The sequence below is a fragment of the Gorilla gorilla genome, chromosome X (assembly GCF_029281585.2).
Source record: "Gorilla gorilla gorilla isolate KB3781 chromosome X, NHGRI_mGorGor1-v2.1_pri, whole genome shotgun sequence".
Lineage (NCBI taxonomy): Eukaryota > Metazoa > Chordata > Mammalia > Primates > Hominidae > Gorilla > Gorilla gorilla.
Genome location: NC_073247.2, coordinates 58,791,481 through 58,819,119, shown reverse-complemented (window position 1 = coordinate 58,819,119; position 27,639 = coordinate 58,791,481). Strand labels below are relative to the sequence as shown.

At 42.7% G+C, this 27,639-nt stretch overlaps 1 pseudogene; it reads left to right on the top strand.

The window, feature by feature from the left end:
• LOC101152792 (ornithine aminotransferase, mitochondrial-like) lies at positions 1-25,661 on the top strand (annotated as a pseudogene).
• Positions 25,662-27,639: the final 1,978 nt, after the last annotated feature.

Sequence of the window (27,639 nt, the reverse complement as noted above, 5' to 3'; positions counted from 1 at the left end):
TTGGGTTAAAAATCTGTATTCTAGTCTGAACCATGGGAAGAAAAAAATAGTCGATCTGTGGTTTTTCTACTTGAAGGACACAATGTTTTCCAAACTAGCACCTTTGCAGAGGTTTGCTGTACTTAGTCGTGGAGCTCATTCTTCAGTGGCTTCTGCTACATCTGTTGCAACTAAAAAAAAATCCAGACCGGGTGTGGTGGCTCACGCCTGTAATCCCAGCAATTTGGGAGGCCAAGGCCGGTGGATCACCTGAGGTTGGGAGTTCGAGACCAGCCTGGCCAACATAGAGAAACCCCATCTCTACTAAAAATACAAAATTAGCCCGGCACGGTGGTGCATGCCTGTAATCCCAGCTACTTGGGAGGCTGAGGCAGGAGAATTGCTTGAAACCGGGAGGCAGAGGTTGCAGTGAGCTGAGATTGTGCCACTGCACTCCAGCCTGGGCAACAAGAGCAAAACTCCATCTCAAAACAAAAAACAAACAAAAAAACCCAAAGAAAACAGTCCAAGGCCCTCCAACCTCTGATTACATTTTTGAAAGGGAATCTAAGTGTGGTGCGCACAATTACCATCTTTTACCTGTAGCCCTGGAGAGACGAAAATGTATTTACTTATGGGATGTAGAAGGCAGAAAATATTTTGACTTTCTGAGTTCTTACAGTGCTGTCAACCAAGGGCATTGTCACCCCAAGATTGTGAATGCACTAAAGAGTCAAGGGAAGAAATTGACCTTAACCTCTAGAGCTTTCTATAATAACGTACTTGGTGAATATGAGGAGTATTTTACTAAACTTTTCAACTACCACAAAGTTCTTCCTATGAATACAGGAATGGAAGCTGGAGAGACTGCCTGTAAACTAGCTCATAAGTGGGGCTATACTGTGAAGGCCATTCAGAAATACAAAGCAAAGGTTATTTTCGCAGCTGGAAACTTTTGGGGTAGGATGTTTTCTGCTATCTCCAGTTCCACAGACCTGACGAGTTATGATGATTTTGGACCGTTTGTGCCTGGCTTCGACGTCATTCCCTGCAATGATCTGCCTGCACTGGAGAGTGCTTTTCAGAATCCAAATGTGGCTGCATTCATGGTAGAACCAATTCAGGGTGAAGCAGGTGTTGTTCCAGATCCAGGTTACTTAATGGGAGTGCGAGAGTTCTGCACCAGGCACCAGGATCTGTATATTGCTGATGAAATACAGTCAGGATAGGCCAGAACTGGTAGATGGCTGGCTGTTGATCATGAAAATGTCAGACCTGATATAGTCCTCCTTGGAAAGGCCCTTTCTGGGGGCTGATACTCTGTGTCTGCAGTGCTGTGGGACGATGACATAATGCTGACCATTAAGACAGGGAAACATGGGTCCACATACGGTGGCAATCCACTAGGCTGCCAAGTGACAATTGCAGCCCTTGAGGTTTTAGAAGAAGAAAACCTTGCTGAAAATACAGAAAAAAAATGGGTATTATTTTGAGAAATGAATCCATGAAGCTACCTTCTGATGTTGTAACTGCCGTAAGAGGAAAATAATTATTTATTTATTTATTTATTTATTTATTTATTTATTTATTTGAGTCAGAGGTTCACTCTGGTTGCCCAGGATGGAGTGTAATGGCGCAATCTCGGCTCAATGCAACCTCCACCTCACGGGTTCAAGCGATTCTCCCGCCTCAGCCTCCTGAGTAGCTGGGATTACAGGCACGCACTGCTATGCCCAGCGAATTTTTGTATTTTTAGTAGAGATGGAGTTTTGCCATGTTGGTCAAGCTGGTCTCGAACTCCTGACCTCAGGTGATCCAGCTGCCTTGGCCTCCCAAAGTGTTGGGATTACAGGCATGAGCCACTGCGCCCGGCGAGGAAAGGAATTATTAAACGCTATTGTTATTAAAGAAACCAAAGATTGTGATGCTTGGAAGGTGTGTCTACGACTTCAAGATTATGGACTTCTGGCCAAGCCAACCTGTGGCGACATCATCAGGTTTCACCTCTGCTGGTGGTCAAGGGGGATGAGATTCGAGAGTCCAGTGAACTCATTAACAAGCCCATCTTAGCGTTCTGAGGGTAGCAGCTGTTTTCAATGGTCCCTGGGAGCCGGCTGGAGACAGGTGGTCCTGTAAAAGCTCTGCTCTAAATGTAGGCACATTCCACTCCCATGTGCCGTTAAAATCTTTTTGTGTATGTATGTTTTTTTCAGTTGATACATAATAGAAGAACGTTTATGAACCTGCCATTTGCTTTTGTAATACAAGTAAGAGAATGTAGTGGCATCTATATTCAATGAAAGTGTTTTGATGTGCATATGTACTTTCTAAGGTGAAATGCATCTATGTATACAGACAGCCTTTAAATCACATCCTTCAGTATAATTTATATATGCTTTCATAATTTCCTTGCTGGTATAAATGTTTTGTATTTGAAAAAGTTATCTCTAGCATATTACATAAAAGGCTCCACCTTATAAAGTCAAATCTTTGTTATCATTGAATTTTAGGAAGGATGAATGGTTAAGCATATATAAAATACTAATATTAAGTAAACTTCATGTTGGCCAACATCAGGATGTATTCTATGGATGTCATTATTTTCAATTAAGAATTAGTGTTTAAAATTCCTAAATTGTTTGAGTGCTTGATTATAATTCGTAAAAGAAAGTTTAATATTTCTTTGAATTTAAAATAAAGCTTATATTTCAGAAAAAAAAAGATACAGAACATGTCTGGGTGCAGTGGTTCATCTCTGTAATCCCAGCACGTTGGGAGGCTGAGGCAGGCAGATCACTTGAGGTCAGGAGTTTGGGACCAGCCTGGCCAACATGGAGAAACCCCGTCTCTACTAAAAATACAAAAATTAGCCAGGCATGGTGGCACGCGCTTATAATCCCAGCTACATGGGAGGCTGAGACAAGAGAACCACTTGAACCCGAGAGGCAGAGGTTGCAGTGAGCAGAGGTCATGCCACTGCACTCCAGCCTGGGAGACAGAGCAAGACTCTGTCTCAAAAAAAAGTTACAAACCATTTTCATCACCACAATGCTATCCCTTGTGCTACTCATTTTTAGTAATACCCACTCTCCTCCCATCCACCATCCCTAACCCCTGGAACCACTAATCTGTTTTTCATTTCTACAATTTTGTCTTTTCTACAATGCTGTACAAATGAAATCTTATAGTATACAACATTTTAGGGGCTTATTTCACTCAGCATAATTCCCTGGAGATTCATCCAAGGCATTAATATTTATGAATCAATAGTTCATTTTTATTGGTGAGTAGTAATTCGTGGTATGGATGTACCACAGTTTGACCATTCACTTATTGTTGGACATATTGATTATTTCAAGCTTCTGGCGATTACAAGTAAAGCTGCTATGAACAATTATGTATAAGTTTCTGGATGGGCATAAATTTTAATTTCTCTGAAGTGTAATTGTTGAATTGTGTGCTCATTGCATGTTTAGTTTTATAAGACACTATCAAACAGTTTTCCATAGTGGCTGTAAGATTTTACCTTCCCAGCAGCATTTTACAAGGTGTCCAATTTCTCTGCATCTTTGTCACCATTTCGTGTTGTCACTATGTCTTTTATTTTAGCTGTTGTAATAAGTGTGTAGTGATACCTCATCATGGTCTTAATTTGCATCTAGTGAAGCAAATTAGTGTTGAACATCTTTTCATGAGCTTATTTGCTTATTTCCTCTTCAGTGAAATGTATGTTCATATATTTTGATCATTTTCTAATTGGATTATTTGTTTGTTTTTTACCGTTGAGTTTTTTTTTTTGTTGTTTGTTTTTGAGAGAGCCTCTCGCTCTGTTACTCAGGCTGGAGTGCAGTGGCATGATCTTGGCTCACTCCAACCTCCGCCTTCCAGGTTCAAGCGATTCTCATGCCTCAGCCTCCCACGTAGCTGGGATTACAGGCGCGAACTATCATGCCTGTCAATTTTTGTATTTTTAGTAGAGATGGGTTTTTGCCATGTTGCTCAGGCTGATCTCAAACTCCTGCCCTCAAGGGATCTGCCCTCCATCCACCTCGACCTTTCAAAGTGCTGGGATTACAAGCGTGAGCCATGGCCTACTGTTGAGTTTTGAGAGTACTATACATATCCATTATACATTCTGGATGTGAGTCCTTTGTTGGATATGTGGTTTGCAAACATTCTCTCCCATTCCATACCCTGTTTTTTCATCCTTTTAACAGGGTTTCTTGCAGGGCAAAAGTTTTAAATTGGATGAAATCTAATTTTTTTCCTTATGGATTATGCTTTTTGAACTGTTTACTATGCTGTAGATCTCAGATGTTTCTCCTATGTTTTCTTGTAAAAGTTTCTGTTTTAGTTTTACATTTTAGATTTAAATCTATGATCCACTTGAGTTTTTTTTTGTATAAAGGTATGAAGATTAGGTCTTTTTTTTATTAGCTTATGGCTCTGCAACTTCTCCAGCACCATTTGTTGAGCAGACAATCCTTCCTTCTTTTTGTTGCTTTGTAAAAAGTCGGTGTGGGGCTATTTCTATGTTCTCTATTTTGTTCCAGTGATCTATGTGTCTATTCTTCGCCCCATACGACACAGTCTTGATTCCTGTAGCTATATAAGAAGTATTGAAATATGGTAGAGCCATTCCTCCCACCTTATTCTTCTTTTTCAAAAAGTGTCTTAGCTATATATATATATATATATATGCATATGTATATATATTTTTGAGATGGAATCTCACTTGTGTTGCCCAAGCTGGAGTGCACTGGGGTAATCTCGCCTCACTGCAACCTCTGCCTCCTGGATTCAAGCGATTCTCCTGCCTCAGCCTCCTGAGTACCTGGAATTTCAGGCGTGAGCCACCACACCCGGCTAATTTTTATATTTTTAGTGGAGACGTGGTTTCTCCATGTTGGCCAGACTGGTCTTGAACTCCTGACCTCAAGTGATCTGCTAGTCTCGGCCTCCCAAAGTGCTGGGATTATAGGTGTGAGTCTTAATGGTCTCCATTCACACACAATGATTTTAAATAAGACTCCCCTCTGCCTTTCCCTTCCCCAGAAATGTTCCCCTCTGCACCGTGCAATGGTACCTATGAGAAAGAACTGTCCCATTCCCAAATCACTGTCCCCACCCCAGCCCCCAGGCCCTTGGTTGGTGGGACCCTTGATGGGCAGTCTCATGCTTCTGTCCAGGGGACTTTCCCACCATTGCTCCCCTGCATGGAGACTAAGTGGACTCTTCTATTCCCTGGCCATCACAGAGTCTACAGTGCACACATCTGCCTGATTCCTCCACGTTCCCCAGATGACGATTTCATCTGTGTCTCCTCCCACATACTCCCAAATGGACCATCCCAGACCTTGAACCCGAAAATGGTTCAGAGAGCGAAGGCCAAGATGCCCAACCACTTGCTGCAGAATCCTGCTCCAGGACTGAAGTGTATAGTCTCTATCAAAATAAAAACTGGGGGCCAGGCACAGCAGCTCACCCCTGTAATCCCTGCATTTTAGGAGGCCAAGGCGGGAGGATCGCTTGAGCCCAGGAGTTTGAGACCAGCCTGGGTAACATAGCGAGACTCTCTTGACAAACCTAAAAAAGTTAGTGGGGTGTGATGGTGCATGCCTGCAGTCACAGCTACTCCGGAGGCTGAGGAGGGAGGATCACTTGAGCCCAGGAGTTCAAGGCTGCATTGAGCTATGATCATGCCACTGCACTCCAGCCTGGACAGAGCACGACCCAATCTCTAGAAGAAACAAACAAACACCCAGCAACTGGAAACATCCTCCTCTAGAATGGTGGTCAGGAACATCTGTCTGCCTTGTTCCCTGATGTCTCTCCAGCACCTAGAATAGCGCTCAGCACGAGGACACACTCATTAGGGTTTTGTTGAATAAATGACTCCTTTGACACATCAATTCCACTTCTAAGAATCTTTCCTAAAGAAATATTCACACACGTGCACAGAGCTGTGTGCACAATAATGAGAGGAGCGCACAACTGGGGAACGTTTGCAAAGGTTTATTAACTGTCAGTGACTGATACAGGGGAATCGGATGAGGGGAGTACATGCTGAACAGGAAACAGAGCGAGGGGGGCTTGACCAGGACGCGTGGCAACGGAGAAAAGCAGATGGGAGATGCTTATACTGGTACTTGGTGTGTGTGTGTGCATGTGAGGTGTGTGTGTAAATGCAGAGGAAAAAATCGGAAATTAAACACTCAGACCTCCCCTCAGTAGTCACATCTGGCGAGAGAGGAGGGTAGTGCTGTTCTATGGAGAGAATACCTGACAATACTTGTTTTCTGAGGTAGGTGCATGGATACACAAGCCGAAATATGCATTAAGCATGTCTTGCTCATCAACGAAAACGCTAATGTCTAACAGAATGGCACACTGCAAGAAAATACAACGGAAACGCCAACATCGAACTCTTGGCACACTAAGAAAAATGACGCTCAACTTTTCACTGTTGTGAACACTTGCTTTCACTTGCTATGCACCTGATGACGAGGGGTCCGCAGCCATGCCCATGTTCGTGAAAGGTCACCACGTTCTGCTTCTCATCATGGGCATGTGTCGTATCCCCGAGGCTGAGGCAAGAAGAGAGAAGGAAAGTAAGTGGCAGTGAGTTCCCACCACGTGGCAACTCAATCTCAACTCCTCCTGACCTGCAGACCCTGCACACTCCGATTCTGCCCTATCTCAGGACCTGCACACGCCTTCCACGGTTCCTCGAAGTGAACCATCTGTTCATGCCACAGTGACTTCCTCGCCTAGGCTATCAATTCCTAGGCTAGAGGAAGGTGTGGCCTGCATATCAGGGCTGACCTGGGGTTTGGGAGCCCACAGCATCCTGGGTAGGGAGCATCCCTGGACCTACAGGCCAGGGAGTAAAAAGAGAATGCGAAATCGGCCGGGCGCAGTGGCTCATGCCTGTAATCCCAGCACTTTGGGTGGCCGAGGTGGGCCGATCAGGAGGTCAGGAGATCGAGACCATCCTGGCTAACACAGGGAAACCCCGTCTCTACTAAAAACACAAAAAAATTAGCTGGGCGTAGTGGCAGGCCCCTGTAGTCCCAGCTACTGGGGAGGCTGAGGCAGAATGGCGTGAACCCAGGAGGTGGAGCTTGCAGTGAGCCGAGATCGCACCTGGGCGACAAAGCGAGACTCCATCTCAAAAAAAAAAAAAAAAAAAAATACGAAAGAGCATGGGAAATCTCATCATTCAGCCTCAATGCTGTACCCTAGAAAATTATGAGAAGGGAATGATTTGGGGAACAAGTGAGAAGATGGGATACCAGTATCATAACAGAATAGCACATCTGCAGGGATGTGGGGGGTGAGTGGAAGGTTCTCTTACGGAGTTACTCGTCATCTTCCTCAGGGTCGCTGATCTCTTCATAAATCACCAGCTGCTTTCTCTCACGCAGTCTGTGGGTCCAGGCATGTTCCCCCCTTTTGGGTCCTATGATGAATAGTTGGAAGATGAGGGTTGGGTAGATTGGAGAGTGTTAGGCTCTGTTTTCTCCAAAAAAGGAGATGCCTCCCCCCTCCCAAGTGCCCATGGGCCTTCTTTATCCAGTTTTTCACATTCTCTGGCTTAGAGAGGCTGAGGCGTTAGATCCACACCAACATAGGCCAAATGCCAATTAAAGTTTTAGCTTCTGGCTCCTTCCATTGTGAGGTTTAGATTCCCAACCTCTTCACTTACGGGAACATTCACCCATACCTCCTTTCATTCAGCAAGTATTTGTTAAGGCCACACAGGCACACTTTGTTTTATTGCTCCTCATTTTTATAGTGCTTCGCAGATGCTGCAATTTTTTTTGGAAATTCTCACCAATTTTATACTTTTCCATTATTATTATATCTGTTATGGTGATCTGTGATCAGTGAGCTTTGACATTATTACTGCAATTGTTTTTGTTGTTTTTTAGTCTTTTAAAATAATTTTTGTTCTTTATTTTGTGGGTACGCAGTAGGTGTATATTCTTATGGGGTACGTGAGATGTTTTGATACAGGCATGCAAATGCATAGTAATCACATCGTGGAAAATAGGGTATCCATCCCCTCAGCCATTTATCCTTGTGTTACAAACAATCCAATTACACTCTATCAGTTCTTTTTAAACACACAATTAAGTTATTATTGACTGTAATCACCCTGTTATGTGTAATTGTTTTTGGGGTACCATGAACTACACCCATAGAAGATGACAAACTTAATCGATTAATGTTGTGTGTGTTCTGACTGCTCCACCGATGAGCTGTTCCCTGTTTTGCCTCCTTTTCTTGGGCCTCCCTATTATTTCCTGAGACACGGCAACACTGAAATGAGGATTATTAAGAACCCTACAATGGCCGCTAAGTGTTCAAATGAAAGGAAGAGTCACATGTCTCTCACTTTAAATCAGAAGCTAGAAATGGCTAAGCTTAGTGAGGAAGCATGCTGAAAGCCAAGACAGGATGAAAGCTAGGCCGCTTGCACCAAACAGCCAAGCTGTGAATGCAAAGGAAAAGTTCTTGAAGGAAATAATAGTATATAATGTAAAGGAAAAGTTCTTGAAGGAAATAATAATACTAATACTCCAGTGAACACACGAATAAGAAAGCAAAACTGCCTTACTGCTCAAATAGAGAAAGTTTGAGTGGTCAGGATAAAACATGACACCAGCCACAACATTCCCTTAAGCCAAAGTCTAATTCAGAGCAAGACCAGAACTCTCTTCAAGTCCATGAAAGCTGAGAGAGGTGAAGAAGCTGCAGAAGAAACGTGTGAAGCTAGTAGAGGTTGGTTCATGAGGTTTAAGGAAAGAAGCCGTCTCTATAACATAAAAGTGCAAGGCGAAGCAGCAAACCCTGATGGAGAAGCTGCAGCAAGTTATCCAGAAGATCTAGCTAAGATCACTGATGAAGGTGGCTACACGAAACAACAGATTTTCAATATAGATTAAACAGCCTTCTATTGGAAGGAGATGCCATCTAGGACTTTCATAGCTAGAGAGGATTGACTCCAACTTTGAAAGAAGTTCTACTGTGGGTAAAATGCTATCCAATAGCATCACATACTACAGAGAAATCTTTCATGAAAGGGAGAGCTAATTGATGTGGCAAATTTCATTGTTGTCATCTTTTAAGAAACTGCCACAGCCACTCCACCCTTCAGAAACCACCACCTTGATCAGCCAGCAGCCATCAACACCGAGGCAAGACCCTCCACCAGCAAAAAGAATGTGACTCACTGAAGGCTCAGAAGATTGTTAGCATTTTTTATCGATGAATTATTTTAAAATAAAGGTATGTACATTTTCAGACTTAATGCTATTGCACACTTAGTAGACTACACTGTAGTGTAAACATAATGTTTTATGCACTGTCAAACAAAAAAAAATGTGTGTGACTCACTTTATTGCAGTGGTCTGGAACCGAACCTGCAATATCTCTGAAGTACACCTGTATTGGGTATCAGGCATTGAGCTGAGTAAGATATGATCCCAGGTTATCACAGATAGAATTGCTTGAGCACCTTTCATGTCATCAGGCCTTCTAGATTAAATTCAATGCTTCTAAACAATTTATGAACTATGATTCTTTATTTCCATCTTATGGACTAGGAATCTGCAGCTGAGGAAATTTGGGAGACTTGCCCCAAGTCACGTGTTTTTTTTAAAATTACACTTTAAGTTCTAGGGTACATGGTCACAACGTGCAGGTTTGTTACATATATATACATGTGCCATGTTGGTGTGCTGCACCCATTAACTTGTCATTTACATTAGGTATATCTCCTAATGCTATCCCTCCCCCCTCCCCCGACCCCATGACAGGCACCAGTGTGTGATGTTCCCCACCCTATGTCCAAGTGTTCTCATTGTTCAATTCCCACCTATGAGTGAGAATATGAGGTGTTTGGTTTTCTGTCCTTGTGATAGTTTGCTCAGAATGATGGTTTCCAGCTTCATCCATGTCCCTACAAAGGACATGAACTCATCCTTTCTTATGGCTGCATAGTATTCCATGGTGTAGATGTGCCACATTTTCTTAATCCAGTCTATCATTGATGGACTTTTGGGTTGGTTCCAAGTCTTTGCTATTGTGAATAGTGCCGCAATAAACATACGTGTGCATGTGTCTTTATAGCAGCATGATTTATAGTGCTTTGGGTATATACCCAGTAATGGGATGGCTAGTCAAATGGTGTTTCTAGTTCTAGATCCTTGAGGAATCCCCACACTGGCTTCCACAATGGTTGAACTAGTTTACAGTCCCACCAACAGTGTAAAAGTGTCAGATGGGTAGATTGCAAAAATTTTCTCCTAATCTGTAGGTTGCCTGTTCACTCTGATGGCAGTTTCTTTTGCTGTGCAGAAGCTCTTTAGTTTAATTAGATCCCATTTGTCAATTTTGGCTTGTGTTGCCATTGCTTTTGGTGTTTTAGTCTTGAAGTCCTTGCCAATGCCTGTGTCCTGAATGGTATTGCCTAGGTTTTCTTCTAGGGTTTTTATAGTTTTAGGTCTAACGTTGAAGTCTTTAATCCATCTTGAATTAATTTTTGTATAAGGTGTAAGGAAGGGATCCAGTTTCAGCTTTCTACATATGGCTAGCCAGTTTTCCCAGCACCATTTATTAAACAGGGAATCCTTTCCCCATTGCTTGTTTTTCTCAGGTTTGTCAAAGATCAGATGGTTGTAGATATGCGGCATTATTTCTGAGGACTCTGTTCTGTTCCATTGGTCTATATCTCTGTTTTGGTACCAGTACCATGCTGTTTTGGTTACTATAGCCTTGTAGTATAGTTTGAAGTTAGGTAGCATGATGCCTCCAGCTTTGTTCTTTTGGCTTAGGATTGTCTTGGCAATGCAGGCTATTTTTTGGTTCCATATGAACTTTAAAGTAGTTTTTTCCAATTCTGTGAGGAAAGTCATTGGTAGCTTGATAAGGATGGCATTGAATCTATAAATTACCTTGGGCAGTATGGCCATTCTCACGATATTGATTCTTCCTATCCATTAGCATGGAACGTTCTTCCATTTGTTTGTGTCCTCTTTTATTTCATTGAGCAGTGGTTTGTAGTTCTCCTTGAAGAGGTCCTTCACATCCCTTGTAAGTTGGATTCCTAGGTATTTTATTCTCTTTGAAGCAATTGTGAATGGGAGTTCACTCATGATTTGGCTCTCTGTTTGTCTGTTATTGGTGTATAAGAATGCTTGTGATTTTTGCACATTGATTTTGTATCCTGAGACTTTGCTGAAGTTGCTTATCAGCTTAAGGAGATTTTGGGCTGAGACGATGGGGTTTTCTAGATATACAATCATGTCATCTGCAAACAGGGACAATTTGACTTCCTCTTTTCCTAATTGAATACCCTTTATTTCTTTCTCCTCCCTGATTGCCCTGGCCAGAACTTCCAACACTATGTTGAATAGGAGTGGTGAGAGAGAGCATCCGTGTTTTGTGCCAGTTTTCAAAGGGAATGCTTCCAGTTTTTGCCCATTCAGTATGATATTGGCTGTGGGTTTGTCATAAATAGTTCTTATTATTTTGAGATACGTCCCATCAATACCTAGTTTATTGAGAGTTTTTAGCATGAAAGGCTGTTGAATTTTGTTGAAGGCCTTTTCTACATCTAGTGAGATAATTATTTGGTTTTTGTCTTTGGTTCTGTTTATGTGATGGATTACGTTTATTGATTTGCATATGTTGAACCAGCCTTGCATCCCAGGGATGAAGCCAATTTGAGCATGGTGGATAAGCTTTTTGATGTGCTGCTGGATTCAGTTTGCCAGTATTTTATTGAGGATTTTTGCATCGATGTTCATCAGGGCTATGGGTCTAAAATGTTCTTTTTTTGTTGTGTCTCTGCCAGGTTTTGGTGTCAGAATGATGCTGGCCTCATAAAATGAGTTAGGGAGGATTCCCTCTTTTTCTATTGATTGGAATAGTTTCAGAAGGAATGGTACCAGCTCCTCTTTGTACCTCTGGTAGAATTTGGCTGTGAATCCATCTGGTCCTGGACTTTTTTTGGTTGCTAGGCTATTAATTATTGCCTGAATTTCAGAGCCTGTTATTGGTCTATTCAGAGATTCAACTTCTTCCTGGTTTAGCCTTGGGAGGGTGTATGTGTCCAGGAATTTATCCATTTCTTCTAGATTTTCTAGTTTATTTGCATAGAGGTGTTTATAGTATTCTCTGATGGTAGTTTGTATTTCTGTGGGATCAGTGGTGATATCCCCTTTCTCATTTTTTATTGCGTCTGTTTGATTCTTCTCTCTTTTCTTCTTTATTGGTCTTGCTAGCGGTCTATCAATTTTGTTGATCTTTTCAAAAAACCAGCTCCTGGGTTCATTGATTTTTTGAAGGGTTTTTTTGTGTCTCTATCTCCTTCAGTTCTGCTCTGATCTTAGTTATTTCTTGCCTTCTGCTAGCTTTTGAATGTGTTTGCTCTTGCTTCTCTAGTTCTTTTAATTGTGATGTTAGGGTGTCAATTTTAGATCTTTCCTGCTTTCTCTTGTGGGCATTTAGTGCTATAAATTTCCCTTTACACACTGCTTTATATGTGTTCCAGAGATTCTGGTATGTTGTGTCTTTGTTCTCATTGGTTTCAAAGAACATCTTTATTTCTGCCTTCATTTCGTTATGTACCCAGTAGTCATTCAGGAGCAGGTTGTTCAGTTTCCATGTAATTGAGCGGTTTTGAGTGAGTTTCTTAATCCTGAGTTCTAGTTTGATTGCAGTGTGGTCTGAGAGACAGTTTGTTATAATTTCTGTTCTTTTACATTTGCTGAGGAGTGCTTTACTTCCAACTATGTGGTCAATTTTGGCAAAAGTTCAATGTGGTGCTGAGAAGAATGTATATTCTGTTGATGTGGGGTGGAGAGTTCTGTAGATGTCTATTAGGTCCACTTGGTGCAGAGCTGAGTTCAATTCCTGGATATCCTTGTTAACTTTCCCTCTCATTGATCTGTCTAATGTTGACAGTGGGGTGTTAAAGTCTCCCATTATTATTGTGTGGGAGTCTAAGTCTCTTTGTAGGTCTCTAAGGACTTGCTTTATGAATCTGGGTGCTCCTGTGTTGGATGCATGTATATTTAGGATAGTTAGCTCTTCTTGTTGAATTGATCCCTTTACCATTATGTAATAGCCTTCTTTGTCTCTTTTGATCTTTGTTGGTTTAAAGTCTTTTTTATCAGAGACTAGGATTGCAACCCCTGCCTTTTTTTGTTTTCCATTTGCTTGGTAGATCTTCCTCCATCCCTTTATTTTGAGCCTATGTGTGTCTCTGCAAGTGAAATGGGTCTCCTGAATACAGCACACTGGTGGGTCTTGACTCTTTATCTAATTTGCCAGTCTGTGTCTTTTAATTGGAGCATTTAGCTCATTTACATTTAAGGTTAATATTGTTATGTGTGAATTCGATCCTGTCATTATGATGTTAGCTGGTTATTTTGCTCGTTAGTTGATGCAGTTTCTTCCTAGCATCGATGGTCTTTACACTTTGGCATGATTTTGCAGTGGCTGGTACCGGTTGTTCCTTTCCATGTTTAGTGCTTCCTTCAGGAGTTCTTATAAGGCAGGCCTGGTGGTGACAAAATCTCTCAGCATTTGTTTGTCTGTAAAGGATTTTATTTCTCCTTTTGCTTATGAAGCTTAGTTTGGCTGGATATGAAATTCTGGGTTGAAAATTCTTTTCTTTAAGAATGTTGAATATTGGCCCCCACTCTCTTCTGGCTTGTAGAGTTTCTGCTGAGAGATCCGCTGTTAGTCTGATGGGCTTCCCTTCGTGGGTAACCTGACCTTTCTCTCTGGCTGCCCTTAACATTTTTTCTTTCATTTCAACTTTGGTGAATCTGACAATTATGTGTCTTGGAGTTGCTCTTCTCGAGGAGTATCTTTGTGGTGTTCTCTGTGTTTTCTGAATTTGAATGCTGGCCTGCCTTGCTAGGTTGGAGAAGTTCTCCTGGATAATATCCTGCAGAGTGTTTTCCAACTTGGTTCCATTCTCCCTGTCACTTTCAGGTATACCAATCAGACATAGATTTGGTCTTTTCACATAGTCCCATATTTCTTGGAGGCTTTGTTCATTTCTTTTCACTCCTTTTTCTCTAACCTTCTCTTCTCACTTCATTTCATTCATTTGATCTTCAATCACTGATACCCTTTCTTCCACTTGATCGAATCGGCTCCTGAGGCTTCTGCATGCATCACGTAGTTCTCGTGCCGCGGTTTTCAGCTCCATCATATCATTTAAGGTCTTCTCTACGCTGTTTATTCTAGTTAGCCATTCGTCTAATGTTTTTTCAAGGTTTTTAGCTTCTTTGCGATGAGTTTGAACATCTTCCTTTAGCTCAGAGAAGTTTGTTATTACCGATTGTCTGAAGCCTTCTTCTCTCAACTCATCAAAGTCTCCATCCAGCTTTGTTCTGTTGCTGGCAAGGAGCTGCGTTCCTTTGGAGGAGAAGAGGTGCTCTGATTTTTAGAATTTTCAGTTTTTCTGCTCTGGTTTCTTCCCATCTTTGTGGTTTTATCTACCTTTGGTCTTTTTTGATGGTGACGTACAGATGGGGTTTTGGTGTGGTTGTCCTTTCTGTTTGTTAGTTTTCATTCTAACAGTCAGGACCCTCAGCTGCAGGTCTGTTGGAGTTTGCTGGAGGTCCACTCCAGACCCTGTTTTCCTGGGTATCACCAGCAGAGGCTGCAGAACAGCAAATATTGCAGAACAGCAAATGTTGCAGCCTGATCCTTCCTCTGGAAGCTTCGTCTCAGAGGGGCACCCAGCTGTATGAGGTGTCAGTTGGCCCCTACTGGGAGGTGTCTCCCAGTTAGGCTACTCGGGTATCAAAGACCCACTTGAGGAGGCAGTCTGTCTGTTCTCAGGTCTCAGACTCTGTGCTAGGAGAACCACTACTCTCTTCAAAGCTGTCAGACAGGGACGTTTAAGTCTGCAGAAGTTTCTGCTGCCTTTTGTTCTGCTATGCCCTGCCCCCAGAGGTGGAGTCTACAGAGGCAGGCAGGCTTCCTTGAGCTGCGGTGGGCTCCACCCAGTTCAAGCTTCCTGGCCACTTTGTTTACCTACTCAAGCCTCAGCAATGGTGGGCACCCCTCCCCCAGCCTCACTGCCGCCTTGCAGTTCGATCTCAGACTGCTGTGCCAGCAGTGAGCCAGGCTCCGTGGGTGTGGGACACTCCGAGCCAGGCGCAGGATATACTCTCCTGGTGTGCCGTTTGCTAACACCACTGGAAAAGCGCAGTATTAGGGCGGGAGTGTCCTGATTTTCCAGGTGCCATCTGTCAGGGCTTCCCTTGGCTAGGAAAGGGAATTCCCCAACCCCTTGCACTTCCCGGGTGAGGTGATACCCCGCCCTGCTTCGGGTCATACTCCATGGGCTGCACCCACGGTCCAACCATTCCCGATGAGATGAATCCGGTACCTCTGTTGGAAATGCAGAAATGCGTCATTCATGCTGGGAGCTCTAGACTGGAGCTGTTCCTATTTGGCCATCTTGGAACCTCTCCCCTGTCACGTGGTTTTTTATATGGATGACAACTCCACCCTGTGTCTCTGGAAGTCAAGTCTAACATCTCATCTGGAGCTGAGCAAGCTTCTCAGCCCAGGCTGGACCCAGGCTTGTCTGGGGTCCATGCCACACACCCAGTCCACACACCTGAACATAGCCAGGGAAGCCAGAGGGGTTGTTCCCAAATCGTTTGCTCTTACCAGATGTCTTGTTAATCTTCTCAGGGGTACTTGGTTTTCCTGGGGGCACAGCTGTTTCCCATCGTTTTGTGGGATCCCATATAAGCTTGTAGACAGCTGCTGGGAGAGTAAATGTAAAAACGTAGAGAGGGGACAAAACACTGTGGGGAAAGATGGTATGGGGAGATGAATACAGGGACGGGAGAGGTAAAGAAATGGTTTGCTGAAATTAAACTAGGCAGCAAAGAAAGCAGTACCAGATCTGGCATACCACCCTACCGAGGCATCAACATTGAATGTGGAATTAAGTGAGATGGTACCCATACCAATTCTGGTTGCATTGGGATATGTCACTGACCAACAATCTTAAGCTAGTTTTTTTTTCTTTTTTTTTGAGATGGAGTCTTGCTCTGTCGCCAGGCTGGAGTGCAGTGGCACGATCTTGGCTTACTGCAACATCTGACTCCCGTGTTTAAGTGATTCTCCTGCCTCAGTCTCCAGAGTACCTGGGACTACAGGCAGGTGCTGCCACGCCAGGCTAAGTTTTGTATTTTTAGTAGAGACAAGGTTTCACCATGTTGGGCAGGACGGTCTCGATCTCTTGACCTCGTGATCTGCCCACCTCAGCCTCCCAAAGTGCTGGGATTACAGTTGTGAGACACTGCGCCTGGCCCTTAAGCTACTTTTTATTCAGCTTCCTCACTTATGAAATAGTGAACAATACATGTAAAATAGGCTAAGGGAAAGTCCTCTCTGAGCTTGTAAACACGGTTTAAATGTAGTAATAATAACATTGAATACCTTTCTGAATCCTTCTTTGAATTCGGTCTCCACACTGGCAACCCAATCCCAGATCCCTTTACCCTCTAAACCAGAGTTGAATCTGCACTTGTGGGGTCACTCATTCAGGGGCCTCCGAGGATCCCCTGGGCTGGGACTGGGGCTTCTCAGATGCCCCAGGTGCACACAAGGCCCTCAAGGAGCTCACAGTAGGGAGGGGCCAACAGTCAAAGCGATTCCTAAGCCATGTGAGTGGCTCCCGGATCAGAGGCCAGCTGGTCCTTCCTGTTGCGAGAGTGGGTGTCTCAATGGAAGCACCAGCAGGCCCTATGGGGTGAAGCCCTAGTGAGCAACATCTGAACTTCATAACAAATGCAAACGTGAATGAGCTTTAAATGGCTTGGAGCTCTGGATCAGACTACCACTGCCACTGCACCTCAGGAATATTCTCTAACATCTCTGTACCACGATAGTCTCATGTTATTATTATGCTGCTGATAACTATGATCTAAAACATGTCCAACATGGTGAAACCCTGTCTCTACTAAAAATACAAAAATTAGCCAGGTGTGGTGGTAGATGCCTGAAATCTCAGCTATGTGGGAGGCTGTGGCAGAAGAATCACTTGAACCCAGGAAGCGGAGGTTGCAGTGAGCTGAGGTCCTGCCACTGTACTCCAACCTGGGTGTCACAGCAAAACTCCGTCAAAAATGAAAAAAAAAAAAGTAACAACAACAACAACAACAAAACAATAGAAAGACTGGAGAGAAGGCACTACTTAAAGAAATAACATTCTAGAATTTTCTGAACTGAACAAAGACATGAATCTTCAAACTGAAAAGAGCCATCTAGTTCTGAGCCTGATTAACACACATGTGCACACACACCTGCGTGCGCGCACACACACACACACCCTCGGAGTAAAATTTCTAGGATAGAGATAAAATCCTGAAAGGTCCCAGAGAGAAAGAGAGAAGAGAGAATGCAATGGAGAAGTTTTTCAAGGAGCTGATTAAAAATAAGTTTGGGCCAGGTGCAGTAGCTCACGCCTGTAGTCTCAGCACTTTGGGAGGCTGAGACGGGAGGATTGCTTGAGCTCAGGAGTTTGAGACCAGCCTGGCCAACACGGCGAAACCCATCTCTACAAAAAATACAACAAGTAGCTAGGTGTGGTGCCACGTGCCTGCAGTCCCAGCTACTTGGAAGGCTGAGGCAGGAGAATCGCTGAGTCCAGGAGGTGGAGATTGCCATGAGCTGAGATGGTGCCACTGCATTCCAGCCTGGGTGACAGAGCCAGGCACTGTCTCAGAAAAACAAAACAAAACAAAAACAAACAAACAAAAAAAATTGAACCTAGATATCTGTATACAGCCAGGATAATCCAGAATGAGGGAAAAAATAGTTCAGAAAATTAATGACACATATACCCTTCAGAAATAATTATTGGTATACAGCCCTATGAGAAAAGAAAAGTAAATTTAAGAGGAAGGTGATTTCAATAAGCAATTGTTAGAAGAAAAATAGTAAAATTTATTAAACAGTGTAAACTTTTGATTGTAAACTTAAAAAATTATAGTCTTGAAATAAAATTCCCAGTATTATAAACATGGAAGATGGGACGAGGGACAGGAAAAAAAAAGAGAAGTTCTTTTGTTGTTCAAGGAATGGATACTGACGCTAATGAATGATAGAATGGTAGAGTGGCTAAAAGCATTAGCATTTTATTTTGTTTTATTTTAGAGATGGCCTCACTCTGTTGCCCAGGCTAGAGTTCCATAGCACAATCATGGCTCACTGTAGCCCCAGCCTCTTCAGCTCAAGTGATCCTCCTGCCTCAACCTCCCATGTAGCTGGGACTACAGGCGTGCACCACCAAGGCTGGCTAATTAAAAAAATTTTTTTTGGTAGAGAGAGTGTTTTCCTATGTTGCCCAGGATGATCTTGAACTCTTATCCTCAAGCAATCCTCCCACCTCAGCCTCTCAAAGTGGTGGGATTATAGGAGTGAGTCACTGTGCCCAGTTAACGCTAGTATTTTAGAGTACAAACTCTGGAGCCAGACAGCTTGGGTGCAGTTTCTGGCTTCTCAACTTATTAAGCTGTGTGACCTTGTGTAAGTCATATAACCTTTCTGTGTCTCAGGCTACTCAAAAGTAAACTGGGAATAACTACATTATTTAACTCACTTGATTGCTATGATTAAATGGGCAAATACATGTAAAGCACTTAGAATAGCACCTGTCATGTGGTTAAGTGGTATATATCTTTTAGTTGTTTATATATAGATAGATAGATATAGTTTAGTTTAGTTGTTAGTAATGACTTCAAATTACTTTTAAAATGTAAAGGCATAAAGGCATATCTGGTTCCAGAAGAAGATGGTGAACCAGCAATAGCTGCTGGCTTCCTTCCCAAACCCAACCCTGCAGATGCCACAGAAGAGGTGGGAAGTGGTTGGAGTTCAGAACAGTTCCCAGTAACAAAACCCTTGATGGTTTAGCCCCACTGGGGGATGAGATGGCTTAGAGTGGGAAAAGGTCAGAGGCCACAGATGGAGGATCAGCCCAGGTGGAGCTTTCTAAGTTGCATTCTTTTTTTCTCCTTATTTTCTAGAAGGCTTATTACCTGTTCTGTAAACATACAGAGCAGAAACTTGGCAGGGCTGGCCCAGTGCTAGCCCAAAGTGGCCTGATAACATTAAAGAATAAGGGGCTTGGGAAGCTCCTAGAAAAAGTGCAGACTCATCAAAGCTGGCCAGTAACTGAGCATTCCTTTCCTACCTCTCCCTCTGCCCTCTGAGCTACACAATTACAACCAGTATCACTCACCCGTAGACTCCCTCCACGCTGTAAGGCAGAAATCCCGTAAGGGTCTCTGGGGGCTCATAGGCTAGGGACTGGAAAGAATTGGCTCAGCTCAGCTCTAGAGGCTCCCTATCCTACGACCTATCAATCCAGAAACCCTGAAACTCACATGGAGTGTCTGGGCTGACACATCTTCCCAGGAAGAAAGGGTTATATAGAAAAACTATCTGACAGCCCAGGCAGGGTGGCTCACGCCTATAATCCCAGCATTTTGGAAGGCTGTGGCGGGAGGATCACCTGAGGTCAGCAGTTTAAGACCAGCCTGGCCAACATGGTGAAACCCCATCTCTACTAAAAATATAAAAGTAGTTGGGTGTGGTGGTGCACACCTGTAACTCCAGCTACTCAGGAGGCTGGGGCAGGAGAATCACTTGAACCTGGGAGGCGGATGTTGCAGTGAGCCGAGATCACACCATTGCACTCCAGCCTAGCCAACAAGAGTGAAACTCTGTGTAAAAATAAATAAAGAAAAAAAGGCCAGGTGCCGTGGCTCACGCCTGTAATCCCAGCACTTTGGGAGGCTGAGGCGGGTGGATCACCTGAGGTCAGGAGTTCGAGATCAGCCAGGCTAACAAGGTGCAACCCCGTCTGTACTAAAAATACAAAAATTAACCTAGCATAGTGTCACATGCCTGTAGTTCCAGCTACTCAAGAGGCTGAGGCAGGAGAATTGCTTGGACTCGGGAGGCAGAGGTTCAGTGAGCCAAGATCGCACCACTGCACTCCAGCCTGGGTGACAGAGCAAGACTCCATCTCAAATGAATAAATGAATAAATAAATAAATAAATAAATAAAAAGAAAACCTATTGGATAGATTGGATATGAAAACATTAACTGCTCAAATAAATTATTCGGTGGAATAGATTGGATATTAAAACTGATATAGTTGAAAAAGCAATTGCTGAGCTGAGGAAATGCGTCTAAAGAATTCATAAAAGTAATCGGTAATGGATAGAGAAGTAAATGAAAGAAAAGTTAATTAATAGGGAGGATAGAAGAATAAATGTCAAAACACATCTAATAGTAGCCTTATAAGAAGAGAATATAGTCATTAAAAAGGAGAGTGTACTTAAATAAGTAATCAATGAGAATTCCTCAGATTTAAAAAAATGACTTAAGATTTAAAGGTATTATAGTACACACACAGGAACAGTGAAATGTAAAATTGTGAAAGACAAGGAAAAAATATTTTAAAATGATCAGAGAGAAATAGCAGGTTACTTACAGAGGAAAATACAATGTCAAGCATGTAAGACTTCAGGAGACTGAAGACACAGGGAAATGTTAAAGCAAACAAGTATTTATTGCACTTATTAAAGACTGTAAGGAAGGGTCAGCTGCAGTGGCTCATGCCTGTAATCCCAGAACTTTGGGTGCCCGAGGCAAGAGGATTGGTTGAGCCCAGGAGTTCAAGACCAGCTTGGACAACATGGTGAAACCCTGTCTCTACAAAAAATAGAAAAATCCGCCGGGCACATCAAGTTCCTGCGTCTGTAGAGAACTGAAAAAAAAAATACCTGGGCGTGTTGGTGCATACCTGTAGTTCCAGCTACTCGGGAGGCTGGGGCAGGAAGATTGTTTGGGCCCTGGAGTTTGAGGCTGCAGTGAGCTAGGATTGGGTCACTGCACTCCAGCCTGAGTTACAGAGTGAGACTTTGTCTCTGAAAAAAAAAAAAAAAAAAAAGATCGTAGGGACGATTTTACTCAGAGGGGGGACTACTGCGATAGGTACAGGGACCACCGTAATGGGGTCTTGCAGTGGGAGAGTGATATTGGGATCGACTTCAACTCCACCAAGGACAAGTGGGGATTTGTAGTCAGGGAGTAGGGTCGGGGGGTCAGAAGATGGGAAATTACTTGGAGGAAAACTCAGGTGCAGGGGAATTCTGGCTGAACTGACTTGACAGGATTTTTGCTGAAACAGGCTAAATGGGCAGAGTTCCTGGATGAAAGACAGAGCCCGAGGTTGGGACCTAGTCAGAAACAGGACTCAGAGGAGCCCAACTCAAGTTTGGTCAAAGGAGAGTGACTCTGTCTGAAAGGATAAGCAAGAAAGTCAACAGCAGTAAAATGAATGGGTCACAAAGGAGAATTTTTGTGCATTGCTAAGCAGGACTCTGCTTTAACCATTGTGAAAGTTGATTATGTGAAGTGAGTCATTCTTTTTTTTTTTTTTTTTTTAGATGAAGTCTCGCTGTGTCACCCAGGCTGGAGTGCAGTGCATGATCTCGGCTCACTGAAACCTCAGCTTCCTGGGTTGAAGCGATTCTCCCGCCTCAGCCTCCCGAGTAGCTGGCACTACAGTCATGTGCCTCACACCGGACTAATTTTATATTTTTACTAGAGACAGGGTTTTACCATGTCGACCAGGCTGGTCTCGAACTCCTGACCTCAAGCCATCTGCCCGCCTTGGCCTCCCAAAGTGCTGAGATTTCAGGCGTGTGCCACTGAAACCCACCTGAATTGAGTCATTTTCCACATACACAACTAGGTCAGAGTTGAGTGGCCAGGGGAGAAACCAATCAGGGCACATTGCACCTGCTCCAAGAATTGAATTTTCCACAAAGCTGGTGGCTGAAATGGCCTGCTGCCACCCTAAGAGCACTTTTACCTAGTAACTGCTGAAACAACCTGCAATGACTCTAAGGCTTGTTTTACCTATTGTCCACACTCACCAATCAGAGCTTCCAACTCCTGAAAGCTTCTCTGGTGCCAAGGGACTTGCTTTAAAAAATATAGGTAACATTTCTGTTTCTAATAAAACTCTCAACTTTCTCGTTGTTCTTTGGACATACCAAAGACCAGCCAGTTTGTGTGTATGCTTCAGATTACAATTCTATGATTCTCAAATAAAATGTTGAGAGATTCATGGGCGTGGTGGATCACGCCTGTAATCCCAGCCGTTTGGGAGGCTGAGGCCGGCGGATCACTTCAGCCCAGGGGTTCGTGACCTGCCTGGGCAACATGGTGAAATCCTGTCTCTACAAAAATTACGAAAAATTAGCTGGATGTGGTGGTGCATGCCTATAATCCCAGCTATTCCAGAGGCTGAGTCGGGGAGGCAGAGGTTGCAGTGAGCCGAGATTGTGCCACTGCACTCCGGGGTGGGCGACAGAGTGAGACCCTGTCTTAAAAAACAAAAACAAAAACCATAATATAACATCCTTAATATTGCGATTTAAAAAAGAGATTCATCTCCATAGGTTTTGACTTTGATATTTGTGGTGTCAGAAGTGGGGTCCGAAGCTGACTCACCTTGGAGATATCAATGACCTCTGGAACTATGGCGTGAGGTCTGCACACTTGGTCCCCTTGAGCTTTTGCTTTTCTGGTTGCCTCTTTCCCCCCTGGTGAGACTTTCTTGGATCAAACTGCCATTTGTTGGGGAGTTGAGTTCAGTTTTATTTGGGAATTTGTTAGGAAGGGTCTTTCTCTGTCTCCTGGTTATGAAACCTCCTCTTTTCTTTTCTTTTCCTTTCTTTTCTTGTCTTGTCTTTTTTATCTTGTCTTTCTCTTTTCTTTTTTTTTTTTTGAGACAGTGTTTCGCTCTGTCGCCCAGGCTGCAGTGCAGTGGTGTGATCTGGGCTCACTGCAACCTTCACCTCCGAGGCTCAAGTGATTCTCGTGCATCGTCCTCCCGAGTAACTGGGATTACAGGCGTGCGCCACTACGCCTGGATAATTTTTGTGTTTTTTAGTAGACATGTGGTTTCACCCTGTTAGCCAGGCTGGTCTTGAAGTCCTGAGCTCAAGTGATCTGCCCGCCTCGGCCTCCCAAAGTGCTGGGATTACAGGCATGAGCCACTACACCCAGCCAGAGACGGCCTGTTTAAGAGGGATTTTCTCCCTCCTGGTTATGAGGCCTGGTTACAGAGATTTTTCTGTTAGAGAAGGCTTCTCATGCTTCCTGGTAAGTTTGTACTTTATTTTCTGAATCGTTTGCATGCTTAGAGTTTAATTTGGCTTTTGTGTATTAGGCATTAAACCGAATCACCTAGATTAATTTATTTACACACAGGCTCTCAAAGTTCAAAGGCATGCCAACATAGTTCCCTCTTTCTGGGACGCCAGCTGCTAATGTGTGCCAACATTATGGGGATCATTCACGCAGTCTGTTTTCCTCAAACTGAACTAAAATAATACAGTCCAAATGGGACTCCTATCTCAGTTGGTATCTTGAGGCTCCAGAACACATTGAAGACTCAAAGGCTGCCTCACTGCAAGATACTGTCTAAAGCTAGCTGAGATTTTCTTCTCCAAAGCCTTCCCCTCTCCTTCGTTTACCTCTTCCTCTTTATCCTTCTTTAAGCAAAACTCTTTTTCCAAAACTCCTCAGCTACTCTGGCATACTGACTATTAAAATAAAGACAGTTGAAAGACATCAGATACAAATAAAATAAAATCACTGACCTTTGTAGTGTTTCTTAAAAGCAAAAGATGAAATTCCCGTGTAAAAGATCTCCTTCCTATACTAAAAGGGAAGACAACACTCTTATCTTCAAGGATGAGGAATTGAGACCAAGAGAACATTATACAAAGCTTATTGGAATACCACTTACCTTTTGGGCCTCCTCACATAATTCAGTCACATTTTTACAGTTAACAATTCTTTGTCTAATTCAACATGTTGGTAACTGACTCAAACTGCTTTACCCAAAATTTGGGTCACCACCTTCATAAGATTACCTATTGAGGAGAAAAATCTTAAATAAAGTTTAGCCTTCTTCCATTTTGTCAGAAATATAATTTAGATCCAACGTCTTTTATAAATCAGTGAGTTTGTATGGTTTACTGTCCCATAATCAAAATTCTAAAATGAAAGTTATCTTTGTTTATGTACGTATCTGTGTTTGGGCGTATTCCTGCGTATGTACATGTGTTATGTTAAATGTGTCTACATGGTAAAATCTGGAATCGTTGGCAAACAATTATTTAAAGAATCCTATTCAGATTGGCTTAAATAGGTACTCATATAAATACACAGTAATTAACTAAAACGCATTTAGTTCATGCAACTTAATTAAGTAGTTGAAAAATAAGCTGGTTTTAAAATTGTTGGTAAAATAAAATGAGAAATGTTTTCAAAATTGTGACCACACATTTTTGGCTGGGTTTACTGGTTCTATATTTATCTCTGTTGGATGTGTTAAGGTTATGAAACATAAACCTAACCTAAAAACAGAATGGTCTTTTATGTGCAATTCTTTGATAAGTAAGACTAATTTAATATTGTGAGTGTAATAAAACAGCTGTATTTTCTGAGTTATTGGCAAAATACTCATATATTTAAGGTTTTTGCTCGGGTGGATACCTGACATTTACAGGCTATAATAATGTTTTAATAGGAAAATAACTCCAAATGACTAGCTTTATTTATTTATTTATTTATTTTTAAAATTTTTTTTAGAGCAGAGTCTCCCTCTGTTGCCCAGGCTGGAGTGCAGTGGTGCTATCTCGGCTCGCTTCAACCTCTGCCTCCCAGGGTCAAGAGATTGTCCTGTCTCAGCCTCCCAAGTAGCTGGGACTCTAGGCGTGCGCCCCAATGCCTGGATAATTTTTTTTTTTTTTTGAGATGGAGTCTCGCTCTTTCGCCCAGGCCAGACTGCAGTGGCCCTATCTCGGCTCACTGCAAACTCCGCCTCCTGGGTTCACACCATTCTCCTGCCTCGGCCTCCCGAGTAGCTGGGACTACAGGCGCTCGCCACCACGCCCGGCTAATTTTTTGTATTTTTAGTAGAGTTGGGGTTTCACCTTGTTGGCCAGGCTGGTCTTCAACTCCTGACCTCAAGTGATCTGCCCTTCTTGGCCTCCGTAAGTGCTGGGATTACAGGCGTGAGCCACCGACCCCAGCCGACTGGCTTTGTTTAATATGTCAGTTTTCATAAGTAATCTAGGTATAACTGTTAAAATGAATAAATGAGGTAACTGTGAGATACATGTTTATAAGTGAACTTTTCATGTAATTTGAAATGTTTTTTCTCTTGCTCTTACCATATGGAGATGAAATATTAAAGTTATGTTATGTTAGATTAAGTAATAGGTACTCACTAAACGCTGGGATCATTTCCAACTAAGAAAACAATGGATCCACCTGCCTAGGCCTCCCAAAATGCTGGGATTAGAGGCGTGAGCCACCATGCCCAGTGAGGAAAAGAAGTATTAAACGCTATTGTTATTAAAGAAACCAAAGATCGTGATGCCTGGAAGGTGATTCTAAGACTCGAGATAATGGACTTCTGGCCAAGCCAACCCATGGTGACATCATCAGGTTTGCGCCTCCACTGGTGATCAAGGAGGATGAGATTCGAGAGTCCAGTGAAATCATTAACAAGACCATCTTGTCTTTCTGAGGGTAGCAGCTGTTTTCAGCAGTCCCTGGGAGCCGGCTGGAGACAGGTGGTCCTGTAAAAGCTCTGCTCTAAATGTAGGCACATTCCACTCCCATGTGTCTTCAAAGCCTTTTTGTGGAATATCCATCTTTTTCAGTTGATACACAATAGAACAACATTTATGAACCTGCCTTTTGCTTCCTAACGTAAGTAAGAGAATGTAATGGCGTCTATATTCAGTGAAGGTGTTTTGATGTGCATCTGTACTTTCTAAGGTAAAACATATCTATGTATACAGAACAGCCTTTAAATCACGTCCTTCGGTATACTTTATATATGTTTTTATAATTTCCTTGCTGGTATAAATGTTTTGTATTTGAAAAAGTTATCTATGGAGTATTACATAAAAGACTTCACCTTGTAAAGTCAAATCACTGTTATCATTGAATTTTAGGAAGGATGAATGGTTAGTCATATGTTAAATACTAATATTAAGTAAACTTCATATTGGCCAACACCAGAATGTATTCTATGGTTGTCATTATTTTGAATTAAGAATTAGCGTTTAAAATTCCTAAATTGTTTTGAGTGCTTGATTATAATTTGTAAAAAACGTTTATTTTTAATATTTCTTTAAATTTAAAATAAAGCTTATATTTCAGAAAAAAAAAAAAAAGATACAGAACATGGCCAGGTGCAGTGGTTCACGCCTGTAATCCCAGCACATTGGTAGGCCAAGGTAGGCAGATCACTTGAGGTCAGGAGTTCGAGACCAGCCTGCCAAGATGGTGAAACCCCGTCTCTACTAAAAATACAAAAGTTAGCCAGGCGTGGTGGCACGTGCCTGTATACCCAGCTACATGGGAGTCTGAGACAGGTGAATGGCTCAAACCTGGGAGGCAGAGGTTGCAGTGAGCCGAGAGCCTGCCACTGCGTTCCAGCCTGGGTGACAAAGTGAGACTCAGTGTTGGAATAAAAATAAAAAAAAAAAGGTACAGACCATTGCCATCACCACAATGCCATCCCTTGTGCTACTCATTTTTAGTAATACTCACTCTCCTCCTATCCACCATCCCTAACCCCTGACAACCACTAATCTGTTTTTCATTTCTACAATTTTATCTTTTCTACAATGCTGTACAAATGAAATCTCATAGTATATAACATTTTAGAGGCTTGTTTCACTCAGCATAATTCCCTGGAGATTCATCCAAGATATTAATATTTGTGTATCAATAGTTCATATTGTTGTTGTTGTTGTTGTTGAGATGGAGTCTCACTCTGCTGCCCAGGCTGGAGTGCAGTGGTGCGATCCCGGCTCACTGCAACCTCTGCCTCCCGGGTTTAAGCGATTCTCGTGCCTCAGCCTCCCAAGTAGCTGGGACTACAGGTGCACGCCACCACGCCCAGTTAATTTTTGTATTATTGGTAGAGACAGGGTTTCACCATATTAACCAGGCTGGTCTCGAACTCCTGACCTCATGATCTACTTGCCTCCTGACCTCATGATCTGCCTGCCTCGGCTTCCCAAAATACCGGGATTACAAGTGTGAGCCACCGCACACGGCCAATGGTTCATTTTTATTACTGAGTAGTATTACATGGTATGGATGTACCACAGTTTGAGCATTCACCTATTGTAGGACATATTGATTATATCCGGCTATTTGGCTATTACAAATAAAGCTGCTATGAACAATTATGTACAAGTTTCTGGATGGGCATACACTTTAATTTCTCTGAAGTGGTAATTGATGAATTGTATGGTCACTGCATGTTTAGTTTTATAAGAAACTACCAAACTGCTTTCCAGAGTGGCTGTAAGATTTTACCTTCCCAGTAGCATTTTACTAGATGTCCAGTTTCTCTGCATCCTTTCCAGCATTTCGTATTGTCACTATGTCTTTTATTTTAGCTGTTGTAATAAGTGTGTAGTGATGCCTCATCGTGGTCTTAATTTGCATCTAGTGAAGCAAGTAAGTGTTGAACAGCCTTTCAT